At 40.2% G+C, this 8553-nt stretch overlaps 1 protein-coding gene across 1 annotated transcript in view; it reads right to left on the minus strand.

The window, feature by feature from the left end:
• The window catches only part of LOC145978921 (calpain-A-like), a 185783-nt gene that overhangs the window by 121444 nt on the left and 55786 nt on the right, over positions 1–8553 (minus strand). The window lies entirely within an intron of this gene.

Consider the following 8553-nt stretch of genomic DNA (forward strand, 5'->3'; position numbering starts at 1 on the left):
CCGAAAATTCGAATAGGATTTATTTCAACAAAAAAATTCCCTTCCATCCAATTGCGGAACTTTTGTGATTATCGATGTCAGTGTAATACAGCTCTCGCCGAGAAATTCTAACCTCGGTGGCCAATTGGGTTGAGTAATGGATGTTTCTTTTAAGTGAGTGTCCCTCCATCAATCTCATCCAGTCTTCAATTCATCCGCATTGTTGCGATTAGCCAAAAGTGTTAGAAAACGACAAAAATAAAAATACACAGACAGAGAGGTGAGAGGGAGCAGCCATAGACAAGGAAAGACTTAGTTGGTTATAAACAATTGACTGGGTACATGGCCGTATTTAGAGGGGGGTTTCTAGGGTTCAACCCCCCCCCGAAACTTCTGACATGTTGGATTAATGGATGTTCAGAAACCAAAATCTGTAACAAATTTTCAATTTTTTTTTCGAAGCATCACAAAAATACAAGGAGACAATGTTGAAACGATCGAGCTAGAATTTTCATACATTTGGAATTCTGAAAGTTGAGTGAAACAGGATTTATTCTCGGAATCGCAGCCCACACGCGACCCCTCCATTTTCACTTCTGCTGTTATCTTTCCAGTGTTGTTCCTGCGTCACAAGGAATATACACTGAAGATTCCTTTATGATTGTCCCAAAATTCCCTTTCCAGCTTTTAAATTCCCCGTCCGATAAAGTCGAAAATAAATCCCCCTTGATAGGAGTTCAAACCTAGTACCTCCAGATTCGTAGCGCATTACGTTCGCGATTGAGGTTACAATCCATGCACCAGGCTAAGCTTTTAAAGAGAATAACTGGTTCCACACTTTTCAAAATTCCAAAAAAATTAATTTTAAAGTCAAACAACAAAAACTTTATGACTAAAATTTCCATCTAACTTTTAAAGTTTTTTCTTGAAGGCATCTAAAGTTTAATGACGAAGTAAAGTAATTGTGCATTTCAGTACACACTGTATGAAACGTAAAAAAAAAAACAAAAAGAAACTTATGCTGGATATTCACTCATCTGCTGGATTGAGTAAGCCCCCTCAAGGATATAACAATAATATAATAATAATAATTATTAGTATTATTATTATGGAATAAAATTGTTTTATTATTATGAAATTTTAATTATTATTGTACAATTATTATTATTATTTCTATTATTCAAATTTCTGGCTACACCCTGGGAACAATTATGAATGAACCCCCCCGAACATTTTTCCTGCCTACGGCCATGACTGGGTAAATAATTTTCCCTTTTTGGTAAAGGTGATCTTTTGTTTACAAAGCTTAAAAATATGAGAATAAATATCATGCTGTACACATTTCATTTCGTCGACTGTACTGTGCATTTGCATTGCAATTACAAAATATAATTAAGGTTCCCTAAAAACATCAACATCTGTTCCGGGAGTGGCTTTCTTTTACTCTTTCCCTCTCTTTTTCTCTCTCTCCTTTTAAATCCCCCTCCCCCTCTCTCTCCCTGTATATCTTACTTTGTTTCTATTTCAGTCTCTCTTTCTATGTCTATTTTTCTATTTTATTCTTGCTTTCTTCCCTGTCTCTCCGCAAATTTCTTTCTCTCTCTCTCTACTTCCGTCTCTAGTTCTCTCTTTCGCTCTGTTTATGATGCAGCCGCCATCGTGTAATCAAGTGGTCAGGGGTTGGATCGCCAGTGCAGTCACATTGCACTACAGTTCAAGTCCAGTCCCAATTAGCCTCTCTGAGCGTAAAGTGGACTTAAATCAAACTTCAGACCCCTATGTTTGTGATACTTTTCTACTATAAACGACGATACCGAAATTTTCTGATACTAGCTGGACTACTTCGGTGGGTAGAGCCCCCGCCCAACCGATAACGATGCATACGTACATATACGAGGTGTGGCTAGAAAAAAAAACCGGATTCATGTTGCTGTCGACAAACGGCAAGCGCGTCAAGGTCAAGCGGTGCATGAGTGTATAACGTGATATCCTGCCTATCGACTGTGTGATTTCCCAGGGTGTGCGGCGATCAGTTCCGCTGTAGGTTGTGGACGAAGTGAACCGTACATCTGTGCTTCGTCGGAAAAATATTAAGTGTGAAAGTGGAACAGCGTATCAATGTGAAGTTTCTTATGAAACTCGGAAAATTCTCCACAGAAACTTATGGTTTGTTGAAAGAAGTGTACGGAGATCAGTGTTTATCACGCACGCAAGTGTTTGAGTGGTTTCAAAGGTTTAAAGAGGGACGAGAAGTGATAGCGGACGACTCGCGTCCTGGACGGCCTTGCACGTCAAAAAGGAATCAAACATTGCAAATGTCGGTGAATTGGTTCGAAAAGATCGTCGCTTAAGTATTCGAACTATTGCTGAATTCACAGGAGTTGACAAAGAAAGTGTTAGTCAGATTTTACACGAAAGTTTCAACATAAACAAAGTGTGTGTTCGAAATTGGTGCCGCGACACCTGACAGTGGAACAAAAGGACACTTAACATTTTAACAAACATTGAAACAGACCCTACATTCTCAGTGAGAGTGATAACCTGTGACGAATCGTCGTTTTTCACCTACGATCCAGAAACCAAGCGCCAATCAATGCATTTGAAGAGCCCGAGTTTGCCACAACAAAAGAAAGCTCGAATGAGTAAACGAAAATTCAAAGCCATGATGATTGTTTTTTTCGACATCCGTGGGATTGTGTACGTTAATTGGGTACCCGAAGGTCAAACAGTCAACCAACATTATTACATTACGGTGCTGAAGACCCTTCGTGAGTGAATAAGAAGACGACGAACCTGATTTGTGGAAAAGCAAGTCATGGATTCTTCATCACGACAATGCTCCTGCCTACACAGCATTGTCAGTCAAGGCTTTTTTGGCCAAGCATGGGATCCCAGGGTTAGAACATCCACTCTATTCGCCGAATATAGCTGCGTGCGACTTTTTTATTATTCCCAAAGGTCAAATCAACACTGAAAGGAACCAGATTTACGAATCTAGAATCTGAGAAAACAAAAGCGACGGAGGTCATGAACATGGTTTCAGGAAATGATTTTCAGCACTGGTTCCAGCAATGGAAGATTCGTATGGACCGGTGTATCGCTAGTGCAGGGGATGATGTTTGTATTGTACAGGGAGGTTATTGCAGCATGCCACCGCAATAGCGTCGGCCGCTTGCCGGCCCAGTCATGCAACAGGTGCCGGCAAATTGCGTAACAGATAGCCCGTTACACAAACCGCTTGTTTTGTAATGTTTCCACTTTTCACAATTATAGTTACAATTACAACTTAAATAAGCACGTACCTTGCCGCAAGGATGCTGGAAAAGGTGTCCTCTAAAATACAAATATTTCTGGCACTTTATTTCTGCCCATATCGCTTCTGACAGCAATGACTCATCCAACATAAAGGATTCAATTTTTCATTCTTGTCTTGCCTTCGAATAAACAAAACCGTGACTCTTATTTTGCAGATAACACAAGATTAATCCTTTTGAACACTAGAGTCAGTGGCGTGCCCAAGATTTTCGAGGGGGGAGGTTACGTATACATTATTATGCAAAATGAAAGCGCAGATAAACGAATTATTTAACAGTGTCACTTAATTTTAACGTGTGAATATTTTTGAAGTAAAGTAGCGATCATACACTGTGTGCGTTTTTCTTTCTGAGAGCGCCATTTGAAATAAGCACTTTTCCCCTTTTGCTACTATGGGATAAACTGAATATAAAAGGCTATAACTGCTCAACAACTGCATCTTTTTAAGAAATTTAAATTCTAAATGTAAGAATGAACAAAAAGCAACATTTTATGTAAATTCCGACAATTGTGAGTCCAGGGGGAAACGGGGGCCAAATCCCAAAGTTCTATTTTCCCCGTAATTACGCAAAATTTCTGAACGTCGTAATTTCCATATTTTTTTTTTCAAAGTTGCGGCGGGAGCATTACATATCCTCATAGAGTAGTCTTTTGTTGTGCTTCCCTCAAAATTTGGTCCATCCAGTGTCTATAGAGCCGACGCTAGAAGCGAAATTCCTCAGATGTCGCAAGAGCGTCAGCGGCTTATCGGAGTAGTGGTAAGCCGCGAGAAGCCTCTCGATACTACGCGAATGCGACAGCTGTCGGCTACCAGTTGTTTAGACGTGTTCACTTCGGTTTGCGTTTATCAGTACTCGTGTTGTTTATACTGTGTTATTGGTGTGCTATTAAGTGCTAGTGCTTTATCGTGTGTTAATTGTTATTCATTCATTAGTTATGCCGCCAAACAAATATAGCCTTGAACAAAGAGTTTTTATGTACGATACTTACGTGAAAACGAACTCTTGCAGAAAAGTAGTCAGGCGATTCGCAAGAAAATTTCCTGGCAATCCTGTTCCGGACAGACATACTGTTTACAACCTCGTTAAAAGATTACGAGAGACAGGATCTCTTGAACCTAAGAAACGTGTTTCCAGACGACGTGTTCTTACGGAAGAAAAGCTAGACGAAATTGGTGAACGACTTGAACATACTCCAAAAAAATCCCTCCGTCGGCTTGCTCAGGAAACAGGCATTTCAAAATCCTCAGCACGAAATGCCACTAAATTACTTAGATTAAAACCCTACAAAATTACAGTGGTTCATGAATTGCAACCGCGCGATCACGCGACTAGAGTTCGATTCTGTAACTGGATGCTGGATAATATTGTTGCTGGCAGAGTAAATCCAGAATTAATCATATTTTCAGACGAAGCTTGGTTCGAATTGAATGGCCGAGTTATTTCACAAAACAATCGCTATTGGAGCGCAGAAAAACCTGACCTTGTGCATGAAGTTCCGCTCCATCCTGCAAAAATTGGTGTGTGGTGTGGTTTGAATGCGCACAGAATAATAGGGCCTATTTTTTATGAAGGTACTATCAATGGTGAAAGGTATCGAAGAGACATACTACAACCTTTTTTCGAACAATTAACGGACATTGAATGCCAGCAGTCATTTTTTCAGCAGGACTCTGCTACTGCTCACACTGCTTATGAATCACTTAATTTTATTGCCGAGATTTTTGAGGACAGAATTATCAGTACTGAGTTGTGGCCCTCTCGTAGCCCCGATCTTACTCCTTGTGATTATTATTTATGGGGAACATTAAAAAACAAAGTGTATCAGAATAACCCGCGTACAATAGAGGATTTAAAAGAAAATATAAGAAGAGAAATTGCCAGAATCACACCTGAGGAGCTTATGGATGTTCAGAGGAATTTCATACGCAGATGCCGGAAATGTATTGGTGTTGAAGGAGGTCATTTTCAACATCATTTATAACACAGAAGGTTAGTGATCATCATTATTATTAGTTTTAAATATAATTTTACACTTTCGGTTTGCTTTATGCGCCGCGATGCTGTCTTCCCTTTTTGTCAACCGAGGATAAAGTAGAGATGTCTAAGAAAGATTAGATGTCTGAAATAAGGTTGTAATTGTAACTGTAATTGTGAAAAGTGGAAACATTACAAAACAAGCGGTTTCTGTTACGGACTATCTGTTACGCAATTTGGCGGCACCTGATGCATGACAAGGCCGGTAAGCAGCCGACGCTCTCGCGGTGTCTAAGAAAGATTACATGTCAAAAATAAAGTGCCAGAAATATTTGTATTTTAGAGGACACCTTTTCCAGCATCCTTACGACAAGGTACGTGCTTATTTAAGTTGTAATTGTAACTATAATTGTGAAAAGTGGAAACATTACAAAACAAGCGGTTTGTGTAACGGGCTATCTGTTACGCAATTTGCCGGCACCTGTTGCATGACTGGGCCGGCAAGCGGCCGACGCTATTGCGGTGGCATGCTGCAATAACCTCCCTGTACAAGATAACCAATAAAAGATTTTGTAGCAACAATCCAGTTTTTTTCTAGCCACACCCACCTCGTACTACTAAACCTTTTTGCATCAGTACAGTTTGATTCTGATGTACTGTAGCATTAATGCTAACGTTGTCTGTTCGAGGATGGCTGTACTATCATAAACGAAAACTGAGAACCTGGCAGTGTAGAAGTAGAATGTAATTTAGCCACACCCTCTAAGATTCACAAATTTTGATCATTGGACATGGACGACCGGAATGGGAGTAAGGGAGGACGCCCTCCCGGAAGATGAATGTCAATTAAAATTATACATTTTACACATGTACTTATAACTTCATTTCAGTTACAGTAATTTAGGTAAGTTATTATAAGGGTGTTGCAGGAACATGATAACTTCAGACTGAAGGAGCATTTTTTTTATGAAGCAACAATATTATATGCCTCCTTGCCCCCTCCCCCATTGAAAAAATACCTTGCTTGTCTCTCCCTGGAAAAAAATCCTGTGGATGTCCATGCCATTGGACTTCTCAAGAGGAATGCGGAATTTCCATTTACATATTTAATTACATTACACTGTAAAAGGGCAGATGTCTGTTGTGCGCAGGATAATAAATAAATAAATAAATGTCCATTCCCAAGATCGATAACTCGACAGATCATAGGTGTAACATGGGATGGAAGAGGGCACTACCACCCCCTCATATTTTCAGGTTTATTAGGTCATGAGAACCATCCTTCCAAACTAACCCCATATCTTGGGTAAACATCTCCACACCACCCACTTCAAGCACAACCTCTCACAGTTAAGAAATAATATTGTTGAACAAAATGTAGGGGGTTGGACAAAATGTCAGAACCTTTACCATTTTGTGCGATCCCAGGCCATCCTTGTTTTGTCCAATCATCTTATCTTCAATTCAAGATGGTGCTCAGCAACCTCAGAACCACAGTCATTTTCAACAGTCATCTTACAGTTAAAAAGTAGTTTGCGATAGTGTATTTCCTGTTCTCATTTATGAATCACCAGAGCCATATTTGCATTCCAAATAGTGTCCCAAAAATGCTAACTGCCTTATATGATTTTCACAAGATTGAAACACAAACTGAGTGTTGCATTGTGTATCCTGAACCTACTCCAACTGGGAAATTGTCTCTCCACTCAGAGCAGAATGTGATTAGTCACTCATCTACTAGATTTCATCGCTAGTTTGTCCCCATGCCCATTTTGTATAACTTTTCCCTGTATAAGAACTGCATTACAAGTTTATTCCCCCCCAAAATATTATAAATGCTCCATATCAATTGAAAATTGCATTTGTTGCCTTATATATTCCTTTAAGTTTAGTAAATGCCTATCATAAAATACAGAAATGTTCCAATATTTCTTTCCTTGAACCAAGTTTCAGAGATTTATTGGTACGAGGGGCGATCAGGTTGCTCCGACCCTAACATAGAAGGAATGACGTCACGATTGATTTTTTATTTTGTTATTGTTTAGTGATCCTTTATATGCTTTCAATCTGAATTGCAAGTCTAAGTAACGTACAGTTTTCTTTTTACAGGGGTTTAACTGAGTGAAGTTGTGTCAATGTGCCAGAATGGAGAAAACTGAGGTGAGAGCTGTGATTAAATATTTTGTGAAGAAGAAGTGGACGGTATCCAAAATTCATGAGGACTTGGTGGATACATTAGGGGACAGTGCTCCTTCATACAATATGGTGAAGAGATGGTGTCGTGAGTTTAATTGTGGGAGAGAGTCGTGTGAGGATGAACATGCAGGTGGAGCACCAAAAACTGTCATGACGACCGAAAACATTAACAAAGTCCACATATCGTGCTGAAGGATCGTCGAGTCACTATCCGTCATGTTGCTGATATGTGTGGCCTGTCATATGGCACTGTGCAAAACATAATTACCCAGGAATTGCAAATGAAAAAAATTCCTGCAAGATGGGTCCCTCGAAATCTCACCCCAGATCAGAAGCGCACCCGAGTGCTCATCAGTCAAGAACTTCTTGACAAGTTTCGTGCTGATATAGACGATTTTCTTGCCCGATTTGTAACTATGGATGAAACATGGGTCCATCACTTCGACCCAGAAACAAAATCACAAAGCATGGAGTGGAAACACCCACATTCTCCACCAACGAAGAAGTTCAAGGTGCAAACGTCAGCCAAGAAGGTGATGGCCTCAATTTTCTAGGACTGCAAGGGTGTCCTTCTTGTGGACTATCTACAAAGAGGCCAAACCATCACTGGCACATACTACAGTGACCTAATCAAGAAATTACGTGATTCCATCAAGAAAAAGAGGCGTGGGATGTTGACCCGTGGTGTGCTCCTTCACCAGGACAATGCACCTGTCCACACCTCACGCATTGCGAGGGCCGCTATCGCAGATGCATCGTTCGAATTGCTGCCCCACCCACTCTATTCCCCAGATTTGGCCCCCAGTGATTTCCATTTGTTCAAACATTTGAAGAATGACATTCGTGGGCAAAAATTTTCTGATGATTCTGAGGTGATAAGGGCTGTGGACTCATGGTTGGAGGACCAGTCGGAAGATTTTTTTTTGCAAGGTATCCACGCGTTGGAGCACCGATGGGAGAAGTGCATTGGAGTTGCAGGGGAGTATGTTGAAAAATAAAAATAAAATTGAAACCCTATTGCCGCTCTTTCTATGTTAGGGTCAGAGCAACCTGATCGCCCCTCGTATGTCCAAATTGAATATTGTTG

The sequence above is a fragment of the Lepisma saccharinum genome, chromosome 25, assembly GCF_977018435.1.
Source record: "Lepisma saccharinum chromosome 25, izLepSacc3.1, whole genome shotgun sequence".
Lineage (NCBI taxonomy): Eukaryota > Metazoa > Arthropoda > Insecta > Zygentoma > Lepismatidae > Lepisma > Lepisma saccharinum.